The sequence below is a fragment of the Protomyctophum parallelum genome (genome assembly GCF_964188405.1).
Source record: "Protomyctophum parallelum genome assembly, chromosome: 16".
In the NCBI taxonomy this organism is placed as follows: Eukaryota; Metazoa; Chordata; class Actinopteri; order Myctophiformes; family Myctophidae; genus Protomyctophum; species Protomyctophum parallelum.
In genome coordinates this window covers 40,192,976-40,212,668 of record NC_139711.1, presented here as the reverse complement: position 1 = coordinate 40,212,668, position 19,693 = coordinate 40,192,976, and the positions used below count along the sequence as shown (strand labels likewise).

The 19,693-nt window shown below is 45.7% G+C and overlaps 1 protein-coding gene across 1 annotated transcript in view; it reads left to right on the top strand.

The window, feature by feature from the left end:
* The window catches only part of LOC310873622 (bifunctional heparan sulfate N-deacetylase/N-sulfotransferase 1-like), an 88,260-nt gene that overhangs the window by 38,015 nt on the left and 30,552 nt on the right, over positions 1-19,693 (top strand). The window lies entirely within an intron of this gene.

The following is a 19,693-nucleotide window of genomic DNA, read 5'->3' as shown; positions in this document are numbered from 1 at the left end:
GGAGTTCTTCTCCTCGCGGTGCGGGATATCTTTCTGATGGAACCTGACCACATCCTCTAATGGAAGGTCTATTATGGGGGAATTTTCACCACCGTCGTCTGGTGAATATGCAGGTACAGAAAGAAATGGTCAATTTCTCAGTGAACATGCTGTTTTTCTTACTCATAATAGCTCTTAGAGAGAGATTGCACTCTCCTGTCTCGATTTAAAGATTCATTTTCACCACTTTTTACCATTAATGGTGGTTAGAATAGTTACTGCATGAACGAATGACATCACAATCAACTCAATTGCGAAAGTTTGGGCTCTGCAAGTCCCCCCCCCCCCCCCCCCACCCCCCCCAAGACGTAGGCTAATTGGAGGGACATGGAGAATTTGATGGAAAGCATCTTTCCTCCAGTCATTCAAATTGCCTTCTCTCTCTTGGTGAGAGAGTAAATTGAGTTGCTGAAGAAAGATGTGATAATTCAGCCACAAAGGGAAACACTTTCCCAGGGAATTAGAAGACGAAACTCCATTTCCTCCCGAAGTCGTCTGTCCTTCACACACACACACACACACACACCACACACACACACACACACACACACACACACACACACACACACAGACACAGACACAGACACAGACACAGACACAGACACAGACACACACACGCACACGGACATGACATGAGTTGAGGAGACGAGACGCCGGGGGAGTGAGAGAGGGTGGAATGAGTTGAGGAGACGCCAGGGGAGTGAGAGAGGGGGGAAGTGTCAATGTTTGCCGTGTGGCCGTCGCTGTGTGCGTTTGGATTGGCTATAGCGTCATGCAGAATGTCCCATAATCATTAACAATTATTTAAAATCCTTACATTTAAATTGTTAAAATGATTTGAATGAAGATTAATTTAATTTTAAACGATGGAGGGCTCGTCTGAGGACGACCGTCCTATAGAGAGACTTGGTTACTTTCCACCGTTGGTAGTGTAAATGTTTGCGGTGTTTGCTGTGCGTTTGGATTGGCTGTAGGCTGTAGCAGGGTGACGGGGTGAAGGAAGCAGTGCTGCTGTGTTGTGGTACACACTATTTCACAAACTAAGCCTTTAATCTCACCAGCCACAATGGATGCATCACATTTGAATTTCAGATTGATTGATTCCATATTGATGAATTCCTCCAAGGGAGGCTTAAGGAAAAAGCCATGACAGTGTGGCTTTTAAAATGTCCATGCTCTCTCTCAGTGTGTGTGTGTGTGTGTGTGTGTGTGTGTGTGTGTGTGTGCTTAGATGCATTGCAAACTGCAGACATTTTTCATTTCTTTTGAACCTTAATCCTGGGATGGAAGATGAATGCAAATGAGACATTTCCTTTTAGCTGTGTTCGTGAATGACAGGGAATTATAACGCCATTTTATTGGAAGTCATCTTCAGTCAGTGGCCATAACCGTCAACTTCTAAATATTGAGTTTACTCCCAATATTTGGACTTGGTGTGTGTGTGTGTGTGTGTGTGTGTGTGTGTGTGGTTGTGTGGTTGTGTGGTTGTGTGTGTGGTTGTGTGTAAGAGAGAAGAGCACACATTTGGTATGTAAATCAAACAATGAGTAAATCCCAGATCAACTGGTCTCGTTAATCCATACAGTAACAGAGCTGGCCATTTTCACATTGTTAATGTTTGCAGTTGTCCAGATTAACGGGATTACGGAGCAGGGATTACACCGGGCCTCGCCTGGATCCATTTGACATTGACCTCCTCTCCCTGTCCTGTCGGCAAATCAGTCTAGATAGAGACCAAATCCTGAGATCCCTGATTGTTGCAAATCCTTGGAAGTCTCGTGTAGAAAAGGACAATAAGTTGTCTGTTGTTCAGAGTTCAGACATGCAACACACAGAGTGCTTTGTAGCGAGAGAGAGAACTGGCGATAGGATGAGGGAGAGTGTTTGTGTGTCTGCCCACTCATACTCATAAAAAGCCATTTGGTTTGCGGAAGTCTTAATCAGCCTCTTAGTCAGGTCAGATGCCATCCCAAACAGTAACACAACAACAGGCTTTTGTGAGGCTGTCCTGTGGTCCCATCCTTCAGGAGGGCCGCCCTGTGGTCCCATTCTTCAGGAGGGCCGTCCTGTGCCGAGTGGAATAGTAAGAGAGTGGCGACACACTTTGATCTCGCCACAAAGCGGGTGCCTATGGGCTATAGTTCCAAACATTGGAACTATCCCATTGAGATAGAATGAGCACTTCCGCATTCCATTGTTACAATGGGTGTCAACGCTACTGTCGTCACTCTCATACTATTCCACTCGGGTCCTGTGGTCCCATCCTTCAGGAGGCTGTCATGTGGTCCCATTCTTCAGGAGGGCCATCCTGTGGTCCCATCCTTCAGGAGGCTGTCATGTGGTCCCATTCTTCAGGAGGCTGTCATGTGGTCCCATTCTTCAGGAGGGCCATCCTGTGGTCTCATCCTTCAGAGTTCCCGTCCAACAAAGACAACATAAGCCCGTTGTTTCCATGGAGCAGTGGTGGAAAAAGTACTCAAATGTTTTACTTAAGTAAAAGTACTGCAATGTAGAAAATACTCAATTTCAAGTAAAAGTCCACAATTCAAAATGTACTTACTTGAGTTAAAATACAAGCGTATTGAATTCAAAATGTACTTGAAAGTATCAAAAGTACAGCGTACTCATGTACAATGTCAAGTTTTCAAATGTGGAATAATCTTTTGGAAATAGCCAATCTATGTCTCATCGTAGATCGCTACAGACATTGGAAATACTCAAGTAAAGTACAAATGACCTCAAAGTTGTACTCAAGTACAGTACTTAAGTAAATGTACTTAGTTACTTTCCACCTCTGCCAACGAACACAGCGTTGCCATGGCGAACGTGCGGACGGTTGCCAAGGAAGGCACTTGGTGGAGCACAGAGGGGTCATCATTTATTTCTGTCAGCTGGCACCATGGGGGTCGTTGGAGTTGGTTAAGAGGGGCTTGCTGGGCTGGGGGGAGAAGAAGGACCAGGGGGTGGTTGGAGTTGGTTAAGAGAAGGGGTTGCTGCTGGCTGGGGGGGGAGAAGGGGGTACTGTCAGGTCCCGAGGGGCCCAGAGGGCCACCACCACCACTCCCTGTACATTCTTATATGTTAAAGGCATCAGAGAGAGAGAGAGAAAGAGAGAGACGTTAAGGCCTTTATAGACGAACTGTCGTGTCAGAGTCAGACTAAAGCTGCGTTCACACTTCACAACGTGCATACTGTATGTAAAGATCACAGCATAATTTGTCGCTTCGTAGAAATCTGTTGCTCACACGGCCGTTGACATCACCAAGCATGCGTCCGTAGCGACGTGTGTCATTGCAGCTATACAGTTGTAGCTTTGTAGCTTTGCATCTGGAAGTTAAACCCAGCTCGGCTTCAATTTGTAGCTTTTGCAGCAGCTACAGACGTCGGATGCATCTTCTCTGCATCTTCATGTCGCTGGCTTCCATTGACAATGAATGGTGGACTGTATCTTTGCATCTGCCACGTGTGAACTGAACGCAGCATAAAAGTCCGGAGATCACATCGGGTGATGTCTCGTGTTTAAAAGTCACTCATACGCGCGGCACTAATTACAGTAATTACAATCAGCTTGATGATAGTTGTTGGTAGTGTTCTGCACCTGCAAATGAGCACATAAATCTCCTCACCGTTACTGGTTGTCGTATACATGAATGAATAACACACACGATTAATATAATATTAGTTATATTACCTCTTGCAAAAAGGAGTTAATGAATTATCTCTTTGAGTTGTTGAACACACCCCTGCAGTAGGCAGAGTGGTTATTATTTACAGTTACTCCGGTGATTATGCTGACCTCGGCTTGGGACATACTGTAAACTGCAGGAGCAAATGGTGGCATGGTGGTCTGCTCTGCTGTGAGTTTTGAAGTACTGTAGCTGTACCTTTTTTCTTTAACCCATTTAGGCCTGACATCGAAAAAAGAAAAAAAAAGTCATTTACGGTTCATGACGGTTTTCTGAAATGCCTATGTTTCTATGCCAGTGGTGCTCAATATTTCATGTCCCCAAAAAATATTATGTATTTGGCCGCGGTCCCCATCTGGAAATATGTTGTTCCAGGGACCCCCAAAGAAGCAAACATTTGAGTTAAAACTTTGCTCTGAAAGAGTATATTTTCAAAGATTTGTGCCACATTTTTACGATTTTTCAAAAATAGAAGACCTACAAGCTTGTAGTGCAGCACTTGGTGCTGCGCTACCGAGCTAAAGCATAACATAATGCTTAACCCATTCTGACCTGAGATCAGATTCTAAAATTGTCTATTACATCCTGACAGTTTCATTATTAAATGCTTTTTGGTAGGTCACTTTTTGACCCATTCCAATTAAAAAGGACGTCTCATAAATGAGTGCGTTCCATAAAACTATTGCGTCTGTGTAGTACTGTAGTACAGACAGTACCTGGGAGTCTCTCTCTTCTCTCGCTCCCACTATCTTTTCTCTCTCTGTGTGTCCCCGCATCACCACTATCTTCTTGTGTGTGTGTGTGGTGTCCAATCTTTTTTTACCGTTTGCACTTATCTGTTTTTAGGGGCAAATGCAAGTCAGTGAAGTTCTTCCCAACGAGTCTCGCTGCCAAATCGACATGCTGCATCTGCAGGTCGGGCCCTGCTAATGGGTCTCTGGGACAGAACCGGACCGTACGACAGATATTAGATATTAGTCAGTGCAAGAGGGTGCGAGGCCCGGAAGTGCAATGAATACATTTGAGGAATGGGACAAGCTTTTGTGCCGATAGTGGTTGCTTAATGCTAATAGACCAAAGAGATAACGCCAGGCTCAGATTACATACTGTACATAATTTATTTAAATGGCTTTTGGTGTTGTTCACTCCCTATTTATTTATTTATTTATTTATTTATAAGCAAAAATGGGGAACGTTGTTGGATCAAATCGGATGGAAAAAGTCATCGTAGGATAAAGCAACCGCACAATGCCGTGACTCACCAGTGAGTTATGAGTTATTACTCGCATGTAAAAACGATTTCTTTGCCAGATCCTTCCATGTGGTTTCTCTGCTTCTCTGGGATTCACCTCTCATCCCCTGGTTTTACCATCACAATGCTATGAATTGTGGGCCCTCGCCTCGAGCAAAGTCTGCAGCAAAGTAGTATTGTGGAAACTGTGCATTAACCCATTCTGGACGGGGACCCCTTTTGGTGTTATTAAAAGCATTTATGCTTTAGCTGTTGAAAAATAGCAGATCTACAAGCTCATAGCACGGCACCGAGTGCCGCACTATGAACTTTTAAATCGTGAAAATGTGGCGCAAATCTTTTGAATGTATATTCTTTCAGAGTGAACGTTTTGAACTCAAATCTTTGCTTCTCGTGATGGGAGGTCCCTGGAACGACATATTTTCAGATGGGTCTGCGGGCCAAATACAGATAATTCTGGGGGTCCTTGACATGAAGAAGGTTGAGTACCACTGACATAATAGAAACATAGGTTTTTCAGAAAACTTTTAGGATTTAGAAGCCATTTTTTGGGCGGGAACCCCTTTTGGTGTTAGCATTATGCTATGCTTTAGCTATTGAAAAATAGCAGATCTACAAGCTCATAGCGCGCCACCGAGTGGCGCGCTACGAGCTTGTAGGTCTGCTATTTTTTGAAAAATCGAAGAACGACTGACACAGAACCATAGCTTTTTCAGAAAACTGGCAGGATTTAGAAGCAACTTTTTTAAGAATCGTCCTGGGGTCTAAATGGGTTAAGGGCTCAAAGAGTCTGCGAGACGAGCGGCCCTGAATGCTTGTGGTCTCGGCTGGAACAAACATCAAAGTCTGCGAGAGCGGACATGGAGAGGCTAAGCGGACCCTTCTTCTTCTTCTTGTTTACTTCACTCCACCGTTACCCAAACATAATAATGGCCACGGTCGCAGATCCGTTGACTACAGTTATTTACGCATTAGGGAATAAATAAATAAAAGTAATCTCTGGAGATCTTTCATGAATAAATATTATATAAAACGAATTGCAGGAACCTTTTGAAGAAAATACTGCTCTAGTACACAAGCCTCACAGCAACGTTGTTGTTTTCTTTTCACTAGTTTTGAAATGAGACTATATGATAATATATTATAAACCCTGGTTTACTTTTCTTTTTAAATATTTTTTGGGGGCTTTTTGCCTTTATTGATAGATTACAGTAGTTTGACAGGAAAGGGGGAGAGAGATGGGGAGTGGGGGGGGGGTGGGGGAGACACGCAGCAAATGTCGTCGGGACTCGAACCCGCCACACGCTGTCGGGCAGGTTTACCGGCCTAGGTGCCTGGACCGCTCGGTCGGCCCCGGGCCAACGCCGGTTTACTTTACGATCTCCCAACTGCAAACTTAACCGAGCATGGACTTCCGTCACATTGAATAACACAACCATCCAAATATGCATCATAATTCCCTGCCTGCCACCATGCAGCTGCTCTGTATGTCTGTCTGTCTGTCTGCTGTTTTTCTTTATCGCTCCCTGAGACGTGGTTTTAAACCCAGGTGACAGATGGCTCTATACTGTGCGTTTACCTCAGTCAGCCAAGAAGATCCTCGGGTCACATGGCGGCATGGTGACGTACAGTAGTAGTTATTTGTTAGAATAACATCACCTGCTCTCCAGTTACAATCCTGGATCCTAAATATTTGGATTTGCTGTGTTGGCGTGGTAAATGGCACAGCTTCATCCGTAGGCCTACTGTACTATATAACAATCCAAAGCCTTCCTAGATCAATTCTCTTACCTAACCTACTCCTATTGCTTATTATGTCGAGGTATGACAGGGCATTAACCCATTTTGACCTGAGATCAGATTCTACAAATGTCTGATTGAAAATGTCAGTCGTTCTCAAAAATAGCAGACCTACAAGCTCGTAGTGGCACGCTATGAGCTTGTAGATCTGCTATTTTTCAATAGCTAAAGCATAACATAATGCTAACACCAAAAGGGGTTTCCGCCCAAAATGGGTTAATACTTTGGTCTGTCCCTCCCAAGATCTATAGCTCGTGAGTGAATTATTATACCCCATTGATTTATTCTCCAATTTGGAGAGGCATCAAAGATCACACTATGGAGTAGGGGTGGAGCTTTATCACTTATTATTGACACCTTTATCGATCAGGCTTTATCGAGTCGGGTTCTCATATCGAGCCCACTATTGAGCATTTTCTATTATGTTGTGGAAAGACACGAGACGACAATACATTCTGAACAGAACCAGTATATTTTTTTTACTAGGGCCTTCAAGTACAGTACTTATCTAACAGACGGCCTTTTCACCTTTGATAAGTAACTGTTAACTGGTTGTTAATGTGTGTACCGTCACTTCAAAAGTGTAATTTTGACCCTGGGCAGCACAGGTTGGCAGCAATACACTTTTAGACTGACATGTTTGTGCCAGCATGGGTGATTAGATTCATTTCTTTATTCCCTTGTCTGGGGCTGCTATGCTCCATGCTAGCTATATAGTTTTATCTTCATGCCTCTCTCGGTGATTTCTGTTTCGGATCACAAACTCATTTGATTCAAAGCAGAATTGTTTTTATCTCGGCTCCTTTCTGTTAGCCTGACACTCAAGTCTGAATTTCCATTTCGTTTATTTAGATCATATTTTTTTTAATGGGCCTGGCTAGCGAATTCAGGGCTGGAGCCAGGATGCATCCTCGACTCTACTGAATAACTACACACCTGTGGCCTGCGTTAGTGATTCCACTCTTCCATTGTCAAATACTGACAAACATTAGAGCACATCATGAATGGAAGAATGTCAACCTTCAGGTTCCACAACACTTGAGAAAAGACCTACGTATTAATAAATTCTCTGACGTTCTATCCTTCGACTTACACACTCACGGCGGGGCTCCACCGGGCGTCTCTGTTGCGTGCGTCAAAAAACTAACCGGGGCAATTTTAATGCAGTCACGCAACGCAACGCAACCCGGGCACTGCGGGCAGTGGAGCCACCCTTCATTGATTTAAAAAGGGAACATTCCCTGACGGAGACGCGACGCTGACGCGCCCGGTGGAGCCCCGGTGTTACACTTTGTATCATGAACTACATCAACATTGTTTAGTATGTGTTGGATCGGATATGGATATAGCGACGCAGAGAGACTGGTTTGGATTGTTGAACACAAGATAATTGACACTTAGAGAAAGCGTGGACGGACAATTTAAGTTTTTTTGGCGGTACAAATATATATATATATATTTTTTGTGTAGTTTCTATGTTCAGGAAGTGAATGTGATTTTGTTTTATTTATGTTTTTGGTGTCTTTAAAACTGTTTGGTAGCCATAAATGTCAAGACGTCTAATTGCCAATAAGTACCGGATGCCACAGACGACAAGACGTCTTCCCTTGGGAATTAAAAATAATATATATATTTTTATATATTTTTTATATTCTTAATTTTTTTCATTTTCATCCATATTTTGAAAATTCCTCTAATCTGGTGTACAGGTGATGACATGCACATTACATGCATAATAGAATTACAAATTCTTTCTTTCTTTATAATGGGAGAATTGGCACTCAAAGCCTAAACTGGTGACCACCAGGTGGCGCTGAAAGAGTTTTAAGGGACTCTTTTATGACGAGACATATCATTCATTCATTCATTCATTCATTCATTCAAGAATCCTGTTCTTCAACATACATCTGGGAATAATTCCCCTCCCAGATCTGGCCTGCTGGCTTGTTCACAAAAAAAAGTTAAAACCAAAACAAGAATAAGGTCAATAAAATTAGGATGAGCAGAGCAGGGTTCCTTCTGTTTCTTCCCAGAGAGTAGCTAGCTAGTAGCTACGGACCATTTTTCAGCCCATCCCCCTTTCTCTGGAGACGACCATCACAGGGCATGACGCCAACTAGGCTACCAGCTGCCTGGACATTGTTTCGACCCCGCGACTAAAGGAGGGTTTTGTGAATGCCGTTCCCAGCATGTGCTGCGGACGATATCACAACAAGCAGTGGTAGAAAGTAACTAAGTACATTTACTTGAGTACACTTTTGAGGTGTTTGTACTTGAGTATTTCCAATTTCCAATACTTTTACTTCTACTCCACTACATCTCGGATCCAAATATTGCACTTTTACTCCACTATAATTAGTTACTTGGATACAATTTGATGACAATAATGTTGTACTTTTACTCGAGTACACTTTAAATTCCAGACTTGTACTTGAGTATTTCTATATTGCAGTATTGATACTTTTACTTACTTGATACTTTTTCCACCTACTTCAGACGTGCAGTGTTTTTATTTTTTTTAATATTTATTTTTTAGGGGCTTTTTTCCTTCATTGATAGATTCACAGTAAGTCGACAGGAAACTGGGAGAGAGACAAAGTTTGTCGGGATCAGGACTCGAACACCATTCTGACCTGAGATCAGATTCATACGAGGTTTCCGCCGGACACACACTGGTCTGATGAACCCATTCTGACCTGAGATCAGATTCTAAAAATGTCAGTCGCTCTTCGATTTCTCAAAAATAGCAGACCTACAAGCTCATATCGCGCCACTCGGTGGCGCGATACGAGCTTGTAGATCTGCTATTTTTCAATAGCTAAAGCATAACATGATGCTGACACCAAAATGGGTGCCCGGTCAGAATGGGTTAAACCCATAACTCGGAGTGTTCAAATCTGTACACTTTTTGACCGGCAACAGAACAGAGATCATGTAATGTTTGGTCATCCACCATTTGCCAACTCGCCAAGGCCCTAAAATTCTATCTTCTTTCATGTAAGAAGTATTAAATGCCCACCTAGCTTTTGAGATGGATTGCCTCCTTTAGCAGGGTGATGTTCTCGGCTTCTCTGTAATCTCTCCCTGCTCATCATGTTGATGTCGTCTTTCTTCCCCCACTATTATTAACTCGCGTTGTGCTGTATTGTTTTCCTTTCCTTTTTTTTGTTAGCTTTTTCTTGTCCGTCTGTTTCTTTGCTTTTCCTTGTACCTCTCTGTGTGTCTGCCACTGTCGTTTAGGACGCCTCCGACTCCACGTGTGCAACTATTTACACGCTGTGTATTTCTGTCTCTGACTTGAATGAGACGGTTTGTGTCTGTCAGTCTGCACCTTCAGGCTGCTCTTCACCGGCTAGACCTCCCATCATCCTCCCGCTCTGAATATGAAATATTCATGTGTCCTTTTCTTCTGCTTTCTGTGCTCTTTTCTTTCTGTATTTATTTATTTTATTTTGCCGTGCAGGTATAAAAGGGAGGCAGGGTTTGCCTGAAGATCTGCCGTCTCGTTAGGTGGATGTGCAGACATTGTCGATGTATTACTTGTTATTCCACTTGGTTGCTTAATGCTGATGTCTGTCTGTCTAACCACCTCCATTATAGTGTAATGCAGTGGTTTTCAACTCTTCATATCGAGGTCCATTATTTACATTCATTAAATGGTTATGGCAAAACTTAACTTAAAAATGTATCACTATTTCAGCTCTTTTGAATGCATTAATTGCATACACTATTCGGTGATATATTTTCTGCCTATTTGGGCCGAAGCCGCTGAATAGGCCGAAAATGCCGTCTGAAAACCACTAACATCTGGCTTCTTGCCTTTAATGGGAAAGTATATCTCCATTCATTCCAAGGGCAAAGATATACCTGCAGTAGGCAAGGTTATATTTATTGGCTCCGGCTCCGGTTGGCAGTGATGAAAGCACGACATGCTGTTAGATGTGTACATTTTCTGCCCTTTTCCAGCACGATTCTATGAGGGAACTTCTCCTGAATTGAGTGGGAGAGTAAATTATCATCCATCTCAGCTACAGTATGAAGTGAGAGCATGTGACTCGCATTTGCTCCTAAAAATACACGTGCATGAACCGGGAAAATGATTTACGTGACACACTAGAAAAGAAACGGAAATGTACTGTGCGTGCGTGCGTGCGTGCGTGCGTGCGTGCGTGTGTGTGTGTGTGTGTGTGTGTGTCCTAACTCCATTTAGATCCCTCTTCTTTTTTTTTGTTAAAAACACTCATTTGAACCAATGAAAATTATTGAAAATCGCTTCGGACAAAGCCTATTAACTCCATTGGACCCTCAAACTGTCTGCTAAAGCAGATAACTCCACCACCTCCCCCCCTCTCATGCAAGTAATTGACAATGTATAAAGTCGCAACACCAACTTATTTTATTTAAAAAAATCTATATATAAGGTTTCCTCCGAAAAATGAACCTTTTGGAGTTTGGCGGTTTCTCCCCCCAACAGCAGAGATATACACAATATACGCTCAATTTGGTGGAGAAAGAAAGTGTGTGTGTGTATAGTAGGATCGTTTAACTGATCTCACAAATGATTATAGCCTCAAACTGAAATCCTTGGGGCTCTCCTGTGTTCACACTCCTTTCGTTCCCGCCTGTTTATCTCTCTCCTCCTCCTCCTCCTCTTCCTCCTCCTCCTCCTCCTCCTCTCCTGTCGAGTTGGCGTCCGTTATTTGTCACAGAGTGTGAAGGTTAACGTCGGGGGGGGGGGGGATGGGGGGGCGGTCATCGCCGCTGAGAGTTGGCCAATACATGCGATAGCACGTGCACGACGTGCCCCACTTCTGTTTGCTCTGCCATACCCATTTAATCTGTTTTCAGGCCCTGTCAGCAGTGTCATCATGGAGCCGTGCTATAGGCCTGTAGACCTTGGCTCGTCTAGATAACGACATGGGGGCTCGTTATTGTCATTAATCATTAACAAAATTACTTTGAAATAACCCTTTTTTCTAACGATAATAATAATAATCTTTATTGTCCCCGAAGGGATTTTTGTCTTCAGTCCGTTCAAATACAAAAAAAAAAAAAAAAAGTCACCAAGGCAACACAGAAAACCATCTTATCGACTTTGTCTAGTTTGTTAACCCATTTTGGGGCGGGAAGCCCTTTTGGTGTTAGCATTATGTTATGCTTTAGCTATTGAAAAATAGCAGATCTACAAGCTCGTAGCGCGCCACCGAGTGGCGAGCTACGAGCTAGTAGGTCTGCTATTTTTGAAAAATCGAACGACTGACATAGAAACATGGCTTTTTCAGGCTGTAGAAATGGCTCAGGGGGCAAAACAAACAAAGAACCTTGAAGTGGGATTTGTTTTTTGTTTTAGTGGAAGTAGTGATAACGGGGATGATGATGGGTGTCACTTGTTATCCAAAGTGCTAAGCGTGTGACGTCCTTATTGGTGGTTCATATCAGAAAGTGTGGGTGTGTTGGAAGTCGGTCAGATAGTGTAGTAATTGGGTAGTATAGTACATATTTTTGTTCTGTATATAGATCACGGTTTCCCAAACACTGGTTCATTCATGGACACATTGTTATAACGAGTCCCCTTACTTCTTGTTACCTACATTTGGTTTTTAATTATTATTTCAAAACCTTTAAAAAAAAAAACATTCCCAAAAAAAGCAAAACCTTTCATGAATGAATAACAAATATTTAAAATAGCTGATCTGCAATCTCTCACAACGCGGCTGCCAAGTGACGCGCGTTGTTGTCAGCTTGTATAGATCGACTATTTTCACTAGTTTGGGTCCCCGGGGCGAATATCTGTATCGAAGTTTGTGAACCGACTGGTATAGAATCTATAGATCACAAGAGACACACACCTCTGACATGAAACGTGTCCATGGTTCTGTTTGGCTGTCATCGGCATGGACTCCCAGCTCCTCTCAGACCAGACGAGGAGCTGTGGGGAGAGGGCATGGACTCCCAGCTCCTCTCCTCTCAGACGAGGAGGCGTGGGGAGAGGGCATGGACTCCCAGCTCCTCTCAGAGCAGACGAGGTGGTGTGGGGAGAGGGCATGGACTCCCAGCTCCTCTCAGACCAGACGAGGAGCTGTGGGGAGAGGGCATGGACTCCCAGCTCCTCTCAGAGCAGACGAGGAGGTATGGAGAGAGGGCATGGACTCCCAGCTCCTCTCAGACCAGACGAGGAGCTGTGGGGGGAGAGGGCATGGACTCCCAGCTCCTCTCAGAGCAGACGAGGTGGTGTGGGTAGAGGGCATGGACTCCCAGCTCCTCTCAGAGCAGACGAGGAGGTGTGGGTAGAGGGCATGGACTCCCAGCTCCTCTCAGAGCAGACGAGGAGGTGTGGGGAGAGGGCAGGGGTAAATGGTGCATTTATATAGCGCCTTTATCCAAGGCGCTTTACAGAGATTGTGCATTACATTCACCCATTCACACACACATTCATACACCGATGGCAGCGGAAACCATGCAAGGCACCAACTAGCACATCGGGAGCAATTAGGGGTTCAGTGTCTTGCTCAAGGACACTTCGACAGTAACTCTGGGGGAGCCCGGGTTCGAACTGGCAACCTTACGGTTACCATCCAGGCACTCTACCCCTGAGCCACCGCCGCCCCAGGGGGCGTCTCGTCTGCTGCAATACTGCCTTTGAACACCCACCGCTTAGAACCCTCTGGTCCTACGAAGAGGACATTTAGAGGCAGCTCAGAGAAAAAGCTTGGCCTCTTTAAGTTGTACTTGCAGCAAGAGAGATTTTCTCTCTGTGGTATGTTGCTTGGAATGTTGTAATCATGGAACGATACTGCAGCTAGACTGTCCAGAATCAATACGTCGTTAAATCATACTGTGTCGGATGGCTAATAACGGCCCATGGGACGTACAAACGTCTGGGGTGGCGTACCGAGGGTTCCGACTGCTTGATGTGCTTATAGTCATTAACCCATTCTGAACGGGCACCCTGTTATGCATCATGTTATGCTTTAGCTATTTAAAAATAGCAGATCTACAAGCTCATATCGCGCCACCGAGTGGCGCGATACGAGCTTGTAGGTCTGCTATTTTTTGAAAAATCGAAGAACATTTTTTAGAATCTGATCTCAGGTCAGAATGGGTTCATCAGACCAGTGTGTGTCCGGCGGAAACCTCGTATGAATCTGATCTCAGGTCAGAATGGGTTAAATAAATCTTATTTTATATAGTCCTCCCAATGATCACTTTCAATACATTTTAACCCATTTTGGGCGGGAACCCCTTTTGGTGTTAGCTTTATGTTATGCTTTAGCTATAAAAAAATAGCAGATCTACAAGCTCATAGCGTGCCACCGAGTGGCGCGCTATACGAGCTTGTAGGTCTGCTATTTTTGAAAAACAAACTTTTTTAACTCGAATCTTTGCTTCTGGGGAGGCCAATTACAGATAATTTGTGGGCTCCTTGACATGAAATATTGAGTGATATAGGCCGAGAAACATGGGTATTTCAGAAAACTGTCAGGATTTCAGGCCTAAATGGGTTAATGTGCCCTTGATGGGTGTGGATGGATCAAGCGGTCTTCTGTTGGATGTTTAGTGTAATAATATGGTATCCAGGGTGTTATCCAGTATCTCTCTGAACAACAGATAAGACTCTGCCAGCGCCACGGCTCCAAAAAATGATGTGTTCCCGCCGTGTTGTTGTGACTGCCTCTGGGGGATGTTAACGATACCGTTCCTATGCCTACTGTCTGTACTAGCAGGCTTGTTGTCGTCGGGAGGCCTTTTTGTTTTACTGGGCATTTTTTAAGATTCACATCCAGATTCTCGCATTACGTCCAGTGTTATTATTATTATTATTATCATCTTGTTGTCATTATTAAGTTGTTTGCTGCTTGTACTCCGACTGTGTGACTGAGTGAGGAACGAACGCCTCTTGAATCTTGATGTTCCTGCCATCGAAAAACTGTGGTTTTCATTTAAACTCTCTTCATATCGAGGCCCATTATTTGTTCTTCTACATTCTGAATGCAGAATATAGAATGTAGAAACCAAATGGCCCCTTACGGGTCCATTTGGTTTCATTTTACTACACCCTCAAGAGTTCAAGATCTACGTATAATATAAAGGGTCCATTGGGACTCTCCGTCATTTAGCTGGGGACCACCTGGAACTCCCTCAAGGACCACTGGCGGTCCCTGGACCACTACCACTTTAACTGATCTAAAAGAACACATGAAGGCCCACCCAGACAGACACGGACAATGCTTGGGTGATTTTGGACAATGCTTCAATGGGTAATTGCTAGGCATGTCTGTTCATAATTAATTTGTTGTTGCCATTAATTACCGTGTCACACAAAGTGTCGGCGAGAGGCGATTATTATAGCGTGGCTCAAGTGCTTAATTAAGGCTGAAACCCTCGGCATCCTCCTCAGAGCTGCAGCCGCATATCTTTTGCTGTAAATGAAAAGGAAACTGTCTGAATCTGCATGGAGACTTATAGCTCATTTAGACTCATTTGACGCATCTGTGTCACCTTTAGCTTTTAACCACTTTAACCATTGTTTTAAACTTTAGCTGTTGGAAAAATAGCAGATCTACAAGCTTGTGGCACGGCACAGAGTGTCGGTACAATCTTGTAGATCTGCTATTTTTGAAAAAATGTATATAAAATATATTCGTTTTAACTCAAATTTTGGCTTCTGGAGGGGGGGGGGTCACTCTGCAACAAAATAGATCGGTGTCCGCGTCCAAATACAGATAATTGTGGGGACGTGAAAAAGTCTGAGCAAACAACAGGTTTTCTATACGATAGGAGGACTTAAGAAGACACATTTGTAGAATCAGAGAATCCTCATGTCTAAATGGGTTAAATGCTGCGGGGAGAAGGAGTCGCTGGTTCTTATCAGACTGTCCTCCTTGTGCTGTCTGTCAGTAGACACTGTGGGGGTGTGGGCGGATGTCTAAAGAACTGGAAGGGTTCCCGGTTCAATCCCTGGGTTCCTCCTCCTCGCTTCGTGTTCACAGTGTTACTCCAGCAAGATGTTAAACCCCTGAGCCGCTCCTGACGAGGAGCAGGTTGGCACCTTGTGTGTGTGTGTGTGTGTGTGTGTGTGTGTGTGTGTGTGTGTGTGCGTGTGGGTCAATGTAGCGCACAGTGTAAAGCGCTTTGGATAAAAGGCGCTATAGAAATCCAGACCATTTGACACTGGTGTGTGTGTGCTGTGAATGATGTCTTGGTAAATGGGTCATCATCACAGGGGAAGGGGACGTGCTGCTGGTGTTGCACAGTGCTTGCTCCGACGTCACACGGTCACCATTTTGTCCACCACTTTTCCTCTGTCATTGTCATTGTTCATGCATCAGACTCAGACGATGCTGGTGGGTCCTCTCTCTGAACTGTTCCACTTGACATTTCCAACTGATTGACAGCTACGTGTGACAGTTTCATCCATGTGAAATGAGCTGTGGGGTATTGATGTATATCAATCGGATACCGCCGGAGAACTCGCCTGTTTACCACCTCGCCGCAGGGAAAAGTCTTCATCGATGTCTTCATCGTTATGCTAACATAAACATGCTGTCTTCATCATCGTTATGCTAACATGCTGTCTTCATCAGTGTAGTGTGTCAAACCCACAGATGTTCATTTCCAAAGTGATCATATTTTTTTGTGCAATTAAATGGTCAGCTAGATAATGATAAGAAGTTGAGTATGTGAATAAAATACCAATGATTGTAGTAGGCCTACTAATTCTGGATATTGTTTACTAATTAATTACATTGTTTCGTTACTTTAGTGTTTAAACTTTAGCATTCCTACTTCATCTAGTGTAAACTCTAAACAACTATTCATATAATCCATAACCGTGACAGGCTTTCCTTGAACTGACAAACTGAAAAGTCGCTCTCGCTCTCTCGCTCTCTAAATGGGACCCATAAAAATGTCTGCGACCGACAAATGGGTCCCGAGCCAGAGTTTGGGAACTCTCTCTCTCTCTACTGATTGGTCTTGGGGGAGGGTGTATACCAGTGGTTCCCAAACTCTGGCTCGGGAGTCGGGACCCATTTGTGGGTCGCAGACATTTTTATGGGTCCCATTTTATTTATTTATTTTTCATTATTATTATTTCAAAACAGTTTAAAAAAGAAACGGTTATTTTCACTATAGTTTGGGTCCTATGGGCGAACATCTAATCTCTCTTTTGGGTCAGCTAGGCTAAATAGTTTGGGAACCACTGTGTGTGGACAGCCATGTGTCCCCTCCTCTGAACCAGTGGTGTGGACAGCCATGTGTCCCCTCCTCTGAACCAGTGGTGTAGACAGCCATGTGTCCCCTCCTCTGAACCAGTGGTGTGGACAGCCATGTGTCCCCTCCTCTGAACCAGTGGTGTGGACAGCCATGTGTCCCCTCCTCTGAACCAGTGGTGTGGTCAGCCATGTGTCCCCTCCTCTGAACCAGTGGTGTGGACAGCCATGTGTCCCCTCCTCTGAACCAGTGGTGTGGACAGCCATGTGTCCCCTCCTCTGAACCAGTGGTGTAGACAGCCATGTGTCCCCTCCTCTGAACCAGTGGTGTGGACAGCCATGTGTCCCCTCCTCTGAACCAGTGGTGTGGACACTAGCCATGTGTCCCCTCCTCTGAACCAGTGGTGTAGACACTAGCCATGTGTCCCCTCCTCTGAACCAGTGGTGTGGACAGCCATGTGTCCCCTCCTCTGAACCACTGTGTGTGGACAGCCATGTGTCCCCTCCTCTGAACCAGTGGTGTGGACACTAGCCATGTGTCCCCTCCTCTGAACCAGTGGTGTGGACACTAGCCATGTGTCCCCTCCTCTGAACCAGTGGTGTGGTCAGCCATGTGTCCCCTCTGAACCAGTGGTGTGGACAGCCATGTGTCCCCTCCTCTGAACCAGTGGTGTGGACAGCCATATGTCCCCTCCTCTGAACCAGTGGTGTAGACACTAGCCATGTGTCCCCTCCTCTGAACCAGTGGTGTGGACAGCCATATGTCCCCTCCTCTGAACCAGTGGTGTGGACAGCCATATGTCCCCTCCTCTGAACCAGTGGTGTGGACAGCCATGTGTCCCCTCCTCTGAACCAGTGGTGTGGACAGCCATGTGTCCCCTCCTCTGAACCAGTGGTGTGGACAGCCATGTGTCCCCTCCTCTGAACCACTGTGTGTGGACAGCCATGTGTCCCCTCCTCTGAACCAGTGGTGTAGACACTAGCCATGTGTCCCCTCCTCTGAACCAGTGGTGTGGACAGCCATGTGTCCCCTCCTCTGAACCAGTGGTGTAGACAGCCATGTGTCCCCTCCTCTGAACCACTGTGTGTGGACAGCCATGTGTCCCCTCCTCTGAACCAGTGGTGTGGACAGCCATGTGTCCCCTCCTCTGAACCAGTGGTGTAGACAGCCATGTGTCCCCTCCTCTGAACCAGTGGTGTGGACAGCCATGTGTCCCCTCCTCTGAACCAGTGGTGTAGACAGCCATGTGTCCCCTCCTCTGAACCAGTGGTGTAGACAGCCATGTGTCCCCTCCTCTGAACCAGTGGTGTAGACACTAGCCATGTGTCCCCTCCTCTGAACCAGTGGTGTAGACACTAGCCATGTGTCCCCTCCTCTGAACCACTGTGTGTGGACAGCCATGTGTCCCCTCCTCTGAACCAGTGGTGTGGACAGCCATGTGTCCCCTCCTCTGAACCAGTGGTGTGGACAGCCATGTGTCCCCTCCTCTGAACCACTGTGTGTGGACAGCCATGTGTCCCCTCCTCTGAACCAGTGGTGTGGACACTAGCCATGTGTCCCCTCCTCTGAACCAGTGGTGTGGACAGCCATGTGTCCCCTCCTCTGAACCACTGTGTGTGGACAGCCATGTGTCCCCTCCTCTGAACCAGTGGTGTGGACAGCCATGTGTCCCCTCCTCTGAACCAGTGGTGTGGACAGCCATGTGTCCCCTCCTCTGAACCAGTGGTGTAGACACTAGCCATGTGTCCCCTCCTCTGAACCACTGTGTGTGGACAGCCATGTGTCCCCTCCTCTGAACCAGTGGTGTGGACAGCCATGTGTCCCCTCCTCTGAACCAGTGGTGTGGACAGCCATGTGTCCCCTCCTCTGAACCAGTGGTGTGGACAGCCATGTGTCCCCTCCTCTGAACCACTGTGTGTGGACAGCCATGTGTCCCCTCCTCTGAACCAGTGGTGTGGACAGCCATGTGTCCCCTCCTCTGAACCAGTGGTGTGGACAGCCATGTGTCCCCTCCTCTGAACCAGTGGTGTGGACAGCCATGTGTCCCCTCCTCTGAACCAGTGGTGTGGACAGCCATGTGTCCCCTCCTCTGAACCAGTGGTGTGGACACTAGCCATGTGTCCCCTCCTCTGAACCAGTGGTGTAGACACTAGCCATGTGTCCCCTCCTCTGAACCAGTGGTGTGGACAGCCATGTGTCCCCTCCTCTGAACCACTGTGTGTGGACAGCCATGTGTCCCCTCCTCTGAACCAGTGGTGTGGACACTAGCCATGTGTCCCCTCCTCTGAACCAGTGGTGTGGACACTAGCCATGTGTCCCCTCCTCTGAACCAGTGGTGTGGTCAGCCATGTGTCCCCTCTGAACCAGTGGTGTGGACAGCCATGTGTCCCCTCCTCTGAACCAGTGGTGTGGACAGCCATATGTCCCCTCCTCTGAACCAGTGGTGTAGACACTAGCCATGTGTCCCCTCCTCTGAACCAGTGGTGTGGACAGCCATATGTCCCCTCCTCTGAACCAGTGGTGTGGACAGCCATATGTCCCCTCCTCTGAACCAGTGGTGTGGACAGCCATGTGTCCCCTCCTCTGAACCAGTGGTGTGGACAGCCATGTGTCCCCTCCTCTGAACCAGTGGTGTGGACAGCCATGTGTCCCCTCCTCTGAACCACTGTGTGTGGACAGCCATGTGTCCCCTCCTCTGAACCAG